The sequence below is a fragment of the Balaenoptera physalus genome (assembly GCF_965194825.1).
Source record: "Balaenoptera physalus genome assembly, chromosome: 12".
Classification (NCBI taxonomy): Eukaryota; Metazoa; Chordata; class Mammalia; order Artiodactyla; family Balaenopteridae; genus Balaenoptera; species Balaenoptera physalus.
In genome coordinates, this window is record NC_138897.1 from 88651227 (window position 1) to 88663803 (window position 12577).

Below are 12577 nucleotides of genomic sequence, written 5' to 3' on the forward strand. Positions count from 1 at the left end.
AATAGACATTTGGATTGTTTCCACTTTTTGGCTATAATAAACAGTGCTCCTATGAACATTCATGTACATACCTCCACTGTCTCATGGATAAAGCACTTCCATTAGCTAAGTCAGGTAAGCAGGGTATGCACATCAGGGACATGGGTAAATGGAGGGGTGGCCTTTCTTGGATTTGTCTTTTCCTTTCAATTCTTGTTAATTTTGGCTTCTTGGGTGCTCACGGTTGCAGACTATGGGACCTAAGATATGGATTCTTTAGCAGTTTTTGGTTGTAAAATCAGACTGTTGTTGAAACCTACTCTACCCTTGCTACCAAAGCACTAAAATTCCCAATCTGCTTCTCAGCCAAAACCCTCTGATAAGAAAATGCTGTTATTTGGTATTATCCTTAAAATGTTCACCAGCCTCCAGTGGAGGAGAAGGTGGGGAGGAGTGTGGAGGAGATGAGAGAGAAACTGGAAGCTGCCCCTTCTAGCTCCCTTATTTAACCCTGTAGATACTGCAAAGACCATTCACAGTTGTGAACCTCTGCTCTGCTTATTCAGAGGGGAAAAAAAAATCACTCCTGGTCAAGTGTTTTTTCAAGACTGAGTTTAGTACTAGATAAAAAAATAAGGAGAACGGTCATTATTTCATGTAATTGTGAAGTCCAAGGAAATCACTACCTTCAGGTATGGCTTGATCCAGGAGCTCAGTGATGTCATCTTAACTTTCTTTCTCCCTCCATCTTTCTGTCTCTCATCCCCACTTTTCTCTGAACAGGCTGTTAGTAGCAAGAGGCTTACTTTCTTCAAGCATAGCATCCTCAATAAAAGTAGAATCTTTGCTTCAATAGTTCCAGCAATTTCCCAGTGCAAATTCTCATTGGTCTGAAATGTGTCAGATCATTCTTGAATCAATTGTTATGACTCTGCTGGACACAGTAATTGATTGGGTAAGGGTGGTTTCCCAAAAGAAAGGGCTGGATTTTCTTACCAGAGGTAGAGACACTGTGCAAACAAGAACAACAGATGTCCCATTCAGGTGGTCAAATCTCAAAAGTTGGGTAAGCAAAACCAGAAGAGGAAGAAATGAGTCTGCTTATTGTGGAGAGTTTGTGTATTAGTGCGAACCTTCTCCCTGATTTACTTCCAACAAATTATCTTTCTTCAATGCAGACTTCCATCATGGGCCAAATGAGGTCTTGGGATAACAGTAGACCTTCCAAGTCCCTGTAAAAATCTGAGGATGCCATGAACTTAATGTCTCCAGCCCCTTCTCATTTCAGAACTTTCAAACAAGAACTTTCCTGTGCAGAGTACAGGGAAGCCAAGCCAATTTTCTCTTTTTGGTATTAAATTTAGACCTTTCATCCTGACCATGAGATATTTCTGGATTCCGCATGAGTATTCAGCGAATGCCAGTGTTCAAGATGCTATCCCATCTGGGGCTACTCTGCACACTGCCCACTTTATCTCATTCTTTTAAAACTGGGAAAAATGACCCAGACATAGGAACAAATTCAGAAGTAGGTTATTCCGTTATCCATTAATTGTCATTTAATGCCTTTGCCATCTAGGTTATTTGGAGATGAAAGAAATTAAATTTAAACAGAAACCTGAATTGAGCTTTGCAGATATCCTAAATTGTCTCTGCTCTGGCAATTTAATCTTGTGAGTATGTTTAGTAGCAGAATGTGCTTTCCTAAAAGGTTAAAAGGTAAATAATATGTGAAAAGTTAAACTGAATGGATGGGATTCCAGAGGTCTTATTAAATGCGTGCCTGGTACTACATTTTTGTCAAATGGTTTTTTAAAATGGATTTTGTGAGATTAATGGGTAATGTAGAGGAGCCAAAATAATATGCAATTCATATTAGTTCTTTGGTTATAATTATGGGTTGAAATGTAGAAGGCACCTAACATTCTTACTGGGCTCAAATAATAATTATAGCATCACTTATTGAGTGCTTACTGTACATCAGGAACTTTGTTAAATACTTCACGTATGTGTCAGAATTTATTAAAATGTTAATTTATGTGTGTACTCCTTCTGTTTCCCCTCCTCTTGAAGCAATTTGCATTGCCTTGAGTTTTACAGGCTGAAATTAGAAACAGTACTTATGTCTTTTGTAAAGGTCTGAAGTCTTTAGAGGAGCTTATGCTGGTTGTCCTCAAGGGGGGAGTGGAGAGGAAAGTTCCTATTAGAGTAAGAAGAGAGTAGAGAGACGCTAAGAAGATTGGGAAAGGATCACAGGTGGATAAGTTTGGGGCAGCTCTTGAGAAGGCGGAAATACCCCGAGGAGGCCACACCATCAGTCCGGTGGCTCCAGTGTGGCCGAAGCTTTCCTTGTCCCAGGTCTGACATGGAAGCATCAATGCCATTGGACCTAAAAGGACCAGGCAGCCTGGGATGATGGGTGGGTGACCAAGCAATCACCACGATGGGCCATCAGCAGAAGACTGCAAGTGATTCTCTGAGGCCTTGTCACTGCAAAAGAACCCAGAGACTTGGCATCCCCCAGGAAGTGTGTGAGGGAGAGATGCTCAGTAATGACAGGATGGGGGCTCAGAGTTGGATTTCAGCTGATTATAAAATAATATGCTTCCTCTAGCAAATCTGAGTTGTGAACTAAAATGGGTGACCTCTGCATCAGTCAGCTTCCTGGCAGGATAAAGATGGCACATTCTGGACAACTGATGAGAGCTTAATAAAGGACTATGTATAAAGGTGTGGGCAGGGTTTAGGGAAACCAACAAGGGTCCAGCAACAAAGGCAGCCATTGCATCCCTAAACCTGAAGCAGCCAGAGAAGGGAACAGGCACCAGAAGCCCAACACAGCAGCTGGATAGAAAAGGTTACCCAACAGGAGCCTTTAGATACAGCCAGTCTTGACCTCACTCTCCTTCCACTCTCTGATCTCCTGCCTGGCCTCCCGTTGGCTAAACCCACCAGGGAACCAAAGGAGCAGGCAACCCCTTGAAGATCATCCATGCAGACCGGCCTCCCAAGGGAGAAAATGGCAGAGTGGGGATCTGGAGGGGCAGATGGACTGAATTATAAATTGAATTATACAGTCAAAATGATGGGCAGGAAGGCCCTGTGAGGCCACCCAAACCACCGCGGCATCTCTAAGCTTCCCTGGTTCTCCAGCTGAAGGTCTAGGCATCGCGTGGAGTTAGGTCTAATTCTGTTTCTGCACACTGCCCACACCCACATCATCTCATTTAATCTTCACAATAGGTCTGCAAGGACAGTATTGCTTTTTCCATTTTGTAATGAAGGAAATTGAGTCCTGGAGAGTTAATAGAGGGCCCAAGGTCACATGGCTAGCAGCTGTCTGAGCCAGGATTCAAACACAGGTCTCCCTGATCCCAAAGCCATTTACACCAACCCACTAGACTGGCTCAAAACTGGCTCAGCAGAGTCTGGAAGAAGGACCATAAATCAGGCTGCTGAGGCAAAGTGATTTTCTGTGTGAGGCAGAGGGATTTTCTATGTGGGAAGGCCAGGGTTAACATGCTATCTGGCTTTCTCTGCCTACAAGGGCTTTGCTGAGGAAACTCTTTTCTTTCCCAGGTAGGGCTAGTGGTTTGAAATCCAAGCGCTTACCCTGGAATCAAAGAGGAAGATGGAGAGACAACACTTGGCTGATGATGGAAAAAAAGTGTATTTTCATTTCAGATGCCTTTCAAGTTCTTTTTTTTCCAGCTGAGTGTTGGTGTATTTATAGAATTCAGGGGGAGTATTTAAGGGTAACCAGCAGTGGAGCTGCATTTTGGGACATCAGGAAGCTCAGAATCATGCAGGAAAATGTTGATGGGATGGGACAAGAAAAGGCCAGGAGCAGCAGGGCACAAATCTTCTTCTTCATGTTGTCAAGACCTTTTCTCCCTTCTGGGATGATGACGTCAAATCAAGGTCTATAAGAGTGCTATAGATGGAATATAGAATCAAAATGACGGGCAAATGGATGGAAGGCTGAACAATTTGTGGTATAAACATACGGCAGAATATTATTCAGCCATAAAAAGAAATGAAGTACGAATACATGTTGCAACAGGGATGAACCTTGAAAACACTTTAAGTGAAAGAAGCCAGACACAAAAGGCCACATATTGTATGATTCCATTTATATGAAATATCTAGAAAAGCCAAATCCATAGGACAGAATGCAAGCTGGTGATTGCCAGGGGCTGGGGGGGGGGTGGGGGGGTGGGAGAATGTGGAGCAAAGGCTTCATGGGTATGAGATTTTCTTTGGGGACGATGGAAACCTGGAAATAGACAGAGGTAGTAGTTGCACAATACTGTGAATATACCAAATGCCACTGAATTTTCCCTTTAAAAAGGTTAATTTTATGTTATATGAATCTCACCTCAATTAAAAAAAAAAATGATGGGCAGTCAGGCCCTTAGGAGGTCACCCCGTCTTCCAAGCTGTGTTTGCTCCCTATGGCGGAAGTCCCAGGAGCTGCACGGTATAAGGTCTGATTTCATTCTAGGTTTCCCTTCTCTCTCTACTCCTCCGACCACTGGTTTCCATTCAGTTGCTCAGACACAACAAACGCATCCCGGCCTCAAGACCTTTGCACTGCTGTTCCTTCTGCCTGGCTGCTCTTTCCCCAGATCTTCACCAGCCTGGCCCCGCCTCCTCATCCAGGTCACAGCTCAGATGTTAGCTCCTCATCTAACATCTGAGGAGGTCAGGAGGTCTTTCCTGACGCTGTTACTTAAAGTAATACACCTACCAGTCATTCTCCATCATTGTGCTTTGCAGACTGTCTGTTATGGCCCATTAGTGGGTACTGAAATCAGTTTAATCATTAAATCAGTTTAATGTAAATCTTGAGTAACATTTTTAAAAACTGAAATTAAGTGGAATAGAAAATATCACACAGAATAAGGGTAAATATTTCTTTGTCGGAAATATTTTTGCTGCATTCAAACCACTCCAAATTTATTGGCTTAAAAATAATACCTTTTGGGACTTCCCTTGTGGTACAGTGGTTAAGAATCTGCCTGCCAAAGCAGGGGACACAGGTTCGAGCCCTGGAACAGGAAGATCCCACATGCCGCGGAGCAGCTAAGCCCGTGCACCACAACTACTGAGCCTGCGCTCTAGAGCCCGCGAACCACAACTACCGAGCCCGTGTGCTACAACTACTGAAGCCCGTTCTCTGCAACAAGTGAAGCCACCTCCCACTTCAACGAGAAGCCCGCACACCACAACGAAGAGTAGCCCCCGCTGGCCACAACTAGAGAAAGCCCACGCGCAGCAACGAAAACCCAGCGCAGCCTACATAAATAAATAAATAAAGATTTTTTTTTTAAAAACCCTTTCCCCCCACAAGTCTGTGGGTGAGCTCAGCTGGGCAGTTCTTCTGCTCCATGTGGTATCTCCTGGGTCACCACGTGACTAAGTTAGGCTGGGAGCTTGCCTGGGGCTGGAACATCCAAGATGGCTTCCCTCCTTTCTGGGGCCTCAGTGCTGGCTGCCATTTCTCCCTCGTGTGGACTCTCTCTTTCTCCTTGTGGTCTCTCATCACTCAGGGGTCTAACCTGAGCTTCTTTACATGGCAGCTGGGTACTAAGGGCATAAAAGTGAAAGCCACCAGGCCTCTTAAAGCTGAGGCCCAGAACAAGTACAGTGATCATTTCCATTGGTCAAAGCAAGTCATAAGACCCTCTCGGGTGCAGAGTCCTAACCACTGGACTGCCAGGGGAATTCCCTAGACTCTACCTCTTGACTGGGGAGTGGCATGTGCATACCAGGAATGATGCTTGCCAAATTGCTGGCAGATATCGTCACAGACAATCTACCACAACTGTTCTGTGAAAGTTTCATTTCAGCTTAATGAACATGCATGGGTGTTCACTGGGTCACACAATAAGCATATCTCTTACTGTGAGTCACAGTCAAAAGGTTTAAAAAACACACTTCTTCCATATCCCTTTTTTAATATCTTCCATAGCACTTAGTACTCTCAGAACTTAATTTACTTTATTATATCTCCCCCATGAGAATATAAGCTCTCTGAGGGCTTGTCTGTCTTGTTCACTGCTACATCCCCAACACCCATCAGGGCCTGGCACCTAATTGGTGCTTAATAAACATCTGTTGTTGTTGAATAGGTAGTAAGAGTTATTATTTATTAGGTGCTGAGCACTTAAAAGAATTATCTCATTTAATTTGTTTAACACATTTGAGCTCCTACTGTGTGCTGGTGAGACAACAGTGAACAAAATAGACAATAATTGCTGCCACAGAGTTTACATTAGACTAAGATACTAGAATAGTATTGAGTAGATTTGTTGATGTTATTGTGACAGATAAGGAAACTGAGAGTCAGAGGACTCAGTCAATTTACCCAAGGTCACATAGCTAATAATTTCACCCTGATACCTGGCTCTTCTCTACCCTGCCGCAGATGTTGGGTTTTGCCCAGAGATGGGCCTAAGTGGTTACAGATCTCAATTCCTGCAACTGCTTCTCTGAAGGATCAGACATCTTTCTGGGAATCAGGCACAAGGTAGTGGGAAGAGGCGAGTCCCATGACCTCAGGGTCCCTGCCTTCCCCACTCCCTGCCCCACCCCCCACTCCGTGATGACGTCTCACACCTGGGGTGTTGCAGATTTGAGCCACAGGTCTCAGTCACCCCCGACTGTCTTATCGGCATGTGACATCCCCAAGTGGCTGGGGCCTGCAGGCCTGGCAAAGAATGCAGCCCGAACAAAAATAAACCTGCCACATTCTTTGGCAGCCCCCTGCCCCTTCCCGCTCTCCAGCCATCCATCCTCACAGCAGAGCCTGCCAGGGAAGGCCGAGAGAGGGAGAGCAGGGTGGAGGAAGTGCTACTGCAGTCCAACCCTGAGAAAGAGGGAGAGGGGAAGAGAGGAAGAGAAAGAGAGAGAGAGATCACCTTATATGGGAACGTGCGCAGACAATGTGTGGCAATGGCTTAGAGGGCAGCAGAGGTCAGATGCCAGACAGATGGAAGAAATTAAACATGGGACAGAGAGTGTTCCTGGGCCCTGAAAACAGCTCTTGTTTCACAGCGAGTTCGCACAAAACCTGGCCCATTTTCCTTTTTAGCCTAGGCCAAGCAAGATTTGCGTCCTAAACGCTACATGACGTTCAATCAGGCCCCCGACTCTGGCTGGCCGAGGTCTCAATCCTCTCAAGTCATTTCTTTGATGAACAAAATTCCTCTTGGCAAAAAAAAAAAAAAAAAAAGACGGGGCCTGTTTCCCAAGAGTTTCCAATATCTCTCCAAAGCACATAAATTTGTTGTTAATGAGTAAATACCCCTTCATTTCGCATTCATTCATTCATTCAACAAATATTGAGGACCAATTATACCCCATGCACTGAGCCAGGGTCTGGAAAGACAGTGTTGATGATGATGATGATGATAATAGTCGTAATAATAATGATAATAGTTACCATGTGTTGATTTGCACTCATCTGGTAAATGTTTCAGTTCATAATAATTTACTTAGTACCTTCCATGTTCTAGTCATTGGTGATACTGAATGTTGACCTAGAATCATCTGGTCCCTGCCCTTGTGGAGTTTACAAGGGAGTGGGGGAGTAGAAATGACAGATATTGAACAAGTGATCCCCCTGGATCCTCACAACAGCTTTTTGAGTTAGCTACCATTACCATCTCCATTTTATACGGGGTTTTTCAGCTTCAGCGTTACAGACATTTTGGGTTGGATCATTCTGTGCTCTGTATGTGTGTGTGTGTGTGTGTGTGTGTGTGTGTGTGTGTGTTGGAGGGCTGCTCTGTGCACTGTAGGCTATTTTGCAATATCCCTGGTCTCCACCCACCAGGCATCAGTAGCAATAACAAACACCCCCAGTTCCTCCAGTTGTAACAATCAAAAAATGCCTCTAGACGTTGCCAAATGTCCCTGGGGGACAAAATCGCTTCTGGTTGAGAATCACTTTTTTCAACAGATGAGGAAGTAGGATGGGTTATAAAACCTCCTTAAGGTCATACCACTGGCAAGTAGGGCTCACACCTCCATCATGTTGATTCCAAAGCCCATGGGCCTAACCATTACAGTGTGAAAACCTGTTTCCTTGACAACAGATGACTCTGGGTTTGGATGACTGTAGACCTCACTAGTTCATTTCACAAAATGGAAGTCATCTGTGTTAGTTCAGATCCTCTGAGAAGCAGACACCAAGTAGAGCACAGATTTGCAGATTTACTGAGGATTTATTTATTTATGCCTCTGAGGGATAAAGGGCAAGGGAGTGAGAATAGGCAAGAGACTGTTCAGACTGTGATGCTGGTCTGATACCTTGGAAGGAGAGGGGGACAGAAGGATTGGGTAGGAAGAGCCTTGGACAGCAGCACAGTTCTAAGAAAGTTTTGGCCATGCTGAACGGGAGTTCCCCGGCCACAGTCAGCTGTGAGAGGGATTCCAAGTCGGGCAGCAGTGGGGCTTCACTAGCACTCCCAGTGTGCTCTGTCATTGGCTGGGAGCAGCCCAGGGAGGTATGGCCTTGGCATGAACTTGGTGGATCCAGAGGGGTGGGAACTAGTGCTGTCAGTCAACAATGCTCTTCGAAGCAGACACTCAGGAAGGAGTTCTGAGTGGTGCACTCCATCCATGGCTGCCACATCATCAGAGGAGTGCTGCCCAGTAGTTACATTCACCTTAAGACAAGGAGATAAAGGCACTGGAGGTGCACTGGGCAAAAAAGCCAGGTTGGCATCCTTTAAGCAAAAGGGTTCATTTTCCTTGCAATGTCTTGAACTTCTTAGTGAACTTTGAAGTCAGCTCTAACTTGGGTACCATCAGCAAGGAGGTAAAGAGTGCAGTCTTGAGGGTCTAGTTTGTAGTTTGTGAATGTGGGCACTCTCTGAGCCTCAGTTTCCCCATGCATGTAATGGAATTAACCTGCTTTATCTCATAGGGTTGATGTGAGGATTGAATGAATGTTCATGGAATTGCTTTTCAGAAGATGGAGGTCCTCCTGCACAAACTTTCCGCCCATCCTTTGGTTTTGTAAGGACATCTCCCTGCTAGCCACCCTCTCATCCTTCCAACTAAGATTCATCTTGGCATCTACCCAAGGGACAACAGACTAGCATCCCCAGGGCTAAGTTTGACAGATAGGCAAGTTGTGTTTGGCTCACAGAGCGCTAAACAAACAAACCAGCAGAATGAACCAACATTTGAAAATTGAGATATTTCAGGATGAGGCCAATCAAAACCAGTGAGACTCAATTGCATTTGTTGGGACTGTCTGGATTTCTGGAAATCTGGATATACTATGTGGCAGATTGGCTAAAGCTGAGAAGAGGCTTCTTGCTTCAGATGGGACATGCACTGACCTGTTTGCCACAGTTCTCACTGCTCCCTAACATGTGAGATCCGGAAGCCATTGTCAGTTGCTGATTATCATCACGTTTGTGCTGCCGTTCTTCGTAGAATAACATTCCTTTGTCTCATGTACCTATTGAAGGGGAATGTGTAGACCAGGAAGCCTATGTTCTTTCTTGTACCTGCTCCTACTTCACTCACTTATATCATCTCCTGGTGCCTGTAGCATCCAAGTTTACCTTTAAGCTTACCATCCTTTTAAGCCCTTCTGGAATCTTCTTCCTAAAATTATCCCTGCAATTTCATAAGAAATCTCTACATTACACCTAGACTCTTCCCCCACCACTGACTCCTTCCTCTAGCCTTCCCAATATGCACCAGTCTTCTTCTCCACACCCACCTCCCCTGCCTTGTTCCTGGGACATTCCCTTCCTCTCACGGGAAGGCCACCCTCATACCCTCTTTCTTCATTCAAATTGACTTCAAGACCCAGGTCAACCCCCCCCCCGCCATTCAACCATTCTGGGCTACAATGAAATTGTTCTTCTGGGAACTCCTAGTACAGTGAGAATCTGAACCACACACACCAGCACTCAGCTCCATAGCTGTTGAATGAATGAATGAGGGGATAATTTACATGAGTTGCAATAATTAGAAAGCAGGGTCACAATTAGAACAAAATAAACAAAAATGTTAGTGGTAGCTATTTTGATAGGTTATGGGTGATTCTGGATTTTCTTTATTCCTTTCAGTATTTTCTACAATTGAGGAAAAAAAGATAATAGTGAAAGGGAAGTAATGTGAGTCTGGTTTAAACATCTAGACTACAAGCAAGGTGAGGGCAAGGACCAAGTGTTAATTCTGATATATCCTCCTAACTCCCAGCAGCAGGGCACACACAGTGAGCTAGGGAGAGCTCACTGGGAGCTAAATTAACAGCATCAGGGCTTATAACAGAGACTGTCGTCAATTCCCTTCCCAAAAGCTTCTTAGTGAAGAAGTCCCTCTTTCCTCTTTCAGACTCTCCAAACCCCAATTTTGTGTGGTGTCTTCTGCCTCTTCTTCACTGCCATGTGCTTCATGGAAGAAGACTCCAGTCCCAACCCCTGCACTGATCAGTCTAACCCAGGGCTTCTCAACCTCAGTACTATTGACATTTTGGGCAGGATAATTCTGCTAATCTTGTTGAGTTGTTGTACGTGCCACCTTGGAGTTTACTTGTTATAGGAAGTAAAATTTTCCTTAATGTTTAAGTGTTTAAGCTAATTTGAGTTGTGTCTTTCTGTTACAGCATCTTAACCAACCCAGGGATGTCTTAAAGACATTGCACTCACATACAGATAAAACGACCATCAAAAACAGTGATAATCTGGGTGGTTGAGGGCAGATATCAGCATCTGGAGTTGGGGACAGGTGTGTCACTTAATAGTCCCTTTTGAGTACCACTGCTGATCTAAAGCTATTCCAGTTCTACATGAAATTGCTGATAACCTGTGCACATGCTGAGACAGACAGAGGAGTTTAATTTCTTTTGCAAAACAAGGAGCAATATCTGGACTCGAAACCACTATGTCCCATCATATGAAAACTGCTGCAAAACACCAAGTTCTGTAGTTGTTAAGCTAATATTTCTGGGAGTCTACCAAACAGCCTCTAAGATGGAGCTGATTATGAAAATGCTAAGCCAAATGGCATCACCTCTAGAAGCCTCAGTTTTCTCATCTGTAAGCTGGGGAGAACAAGAGGAGAATCCCCTGATATTGAGGATCAGAAAATACTTCATGAACCATAAAGTAGGTAATGGGTTATCAATACTAAGCTGACAAGACATACAGCAATGCTGTTCCTAACACTGGAATGTTCTGAATTTAGGATGTGGTATGAACAAAATTATCTGTTGATTGTTTATATGCAGTCTTGTTAAGTTTCTGGTGCTTCTGAGGTTCTGCTTTCTCATTTGTGTACTGGGGCAAGACCTCATTCTGACTGTGCACTGAGGATAAAATAAGGCTCTTTGAAAAAGAGAAACATACTACTATCATTATTTCACCACAGTTTTCTTGCCCCGAGTCAGATGATAGCAAGAGGGCAAACAAGACTTGCAGGCACGGACTCCACAGTGAACGTTGGCTCACCGCTACCCTCTACTGGTCATTAGCGGTGCACAGGTAGATACAGAGAAGAGAGGGTCCTTGGAGAGGGACCCCAGGAAACTGAGGCTCAGAGAGGGAAAGGGACTTGCCCGAGGGCATGGAGCTGGCCTTGGACAGAACATTTGGGACTCCTGATTCTTAGCTTTTTCCAAAGGGAGAAAAATGAGAGTTAGAAACTCATTATGGCTTCACTCTTGCTAAGTTCTCACGAGCTTTTCTAGATAGTCTGATTGGGACTTTTCTCTCCTGTTCTTCCTTCACCACCCAAACTGCTTGGACTTCCCATCCTTTTCTTCATACCAAGGTGGCCACCATCAGCTCTGAGGCTAAGAGTCCTGTTGGGTGCTGGGTGCTTCACAAGAATGATCTCAGACCCTTACAACCGCTTTATAAGGTAGGCCAGGAAACTGAAGCTCCGAGAGGTTAAGACTCTTGCCCAAGGTCCAACAGCAAGTAAGCACAGGAACCAGGATCTCAACTCTCACCTGAGACCCCAAAGCCCACATTCTACCTGCCACCAAAAAACAAAACAAAGCAAAACATCATGGCAACTTGTGTTGAAGACATGATTAAAGGTAATCTTGTAGTTTTTTTTAATGCCCCAAGTGGCATTTGCTGGGCAGACATATGATGACGCAACAAAAGAGGGAAATTTTTTGAGCACTACCACATACCAGTGACACTCATATATATTATCTATCAATTCTCCTATGACACATATATGATCCTGAATCCTGTCAACAATATTGAGTCACAAATGAGGAAATTGAGTTAAAAGAGATTAAGAAATTTGCCTAAAGTCACTTGGTGAAAGCTGGCATTCAGACTCTAATCCCCCTGCTTGGTGTTAGTATATAAACAAATTATGCTCTTAGAAACATAAATAGAGGAGAGTATATGGTAGCCTGTGTCAGGCTAGACTGCAGGCCTCCCCGCCACAAAACCCCTCAGACTCTCCTATAAACCATTGTCTTCCTGGAGGCCTCAGGATCTGAAGTCCTCCTGATCTGGGTTCAAACCCCTTTCTTTTTTTTTTTTTTTTTTTGAATTTTATTTTATTTATTTTTTTATACAGCAGGTTCTTACTAGTCATCCATTTT

General features: G+C 44.3%; 1 protein-coding gene and 1 long non-coding RNA gene across 2 annotated transcripts in view; one reads left to right on the forward strand and one right to left on the reverse strand.

The window, feature by feature from the left end:
• IFT81 (intraflagellar transport 81) overlaps positions 1–12577 on the reverse strand; it is a 193680-nt gene that overhangs the window by 89294 nt on the left and 91809 nt on the right. The gene's annotated exons all lie outside the window — the stretch shown is intronic.
• Positions 1–12577, forward strand: part of LOC309640033 — a 201406-nt gene that overhangs the window by 29659 nt on the left and 159170 nt on the right. The window lies entirely within an intron of this gene.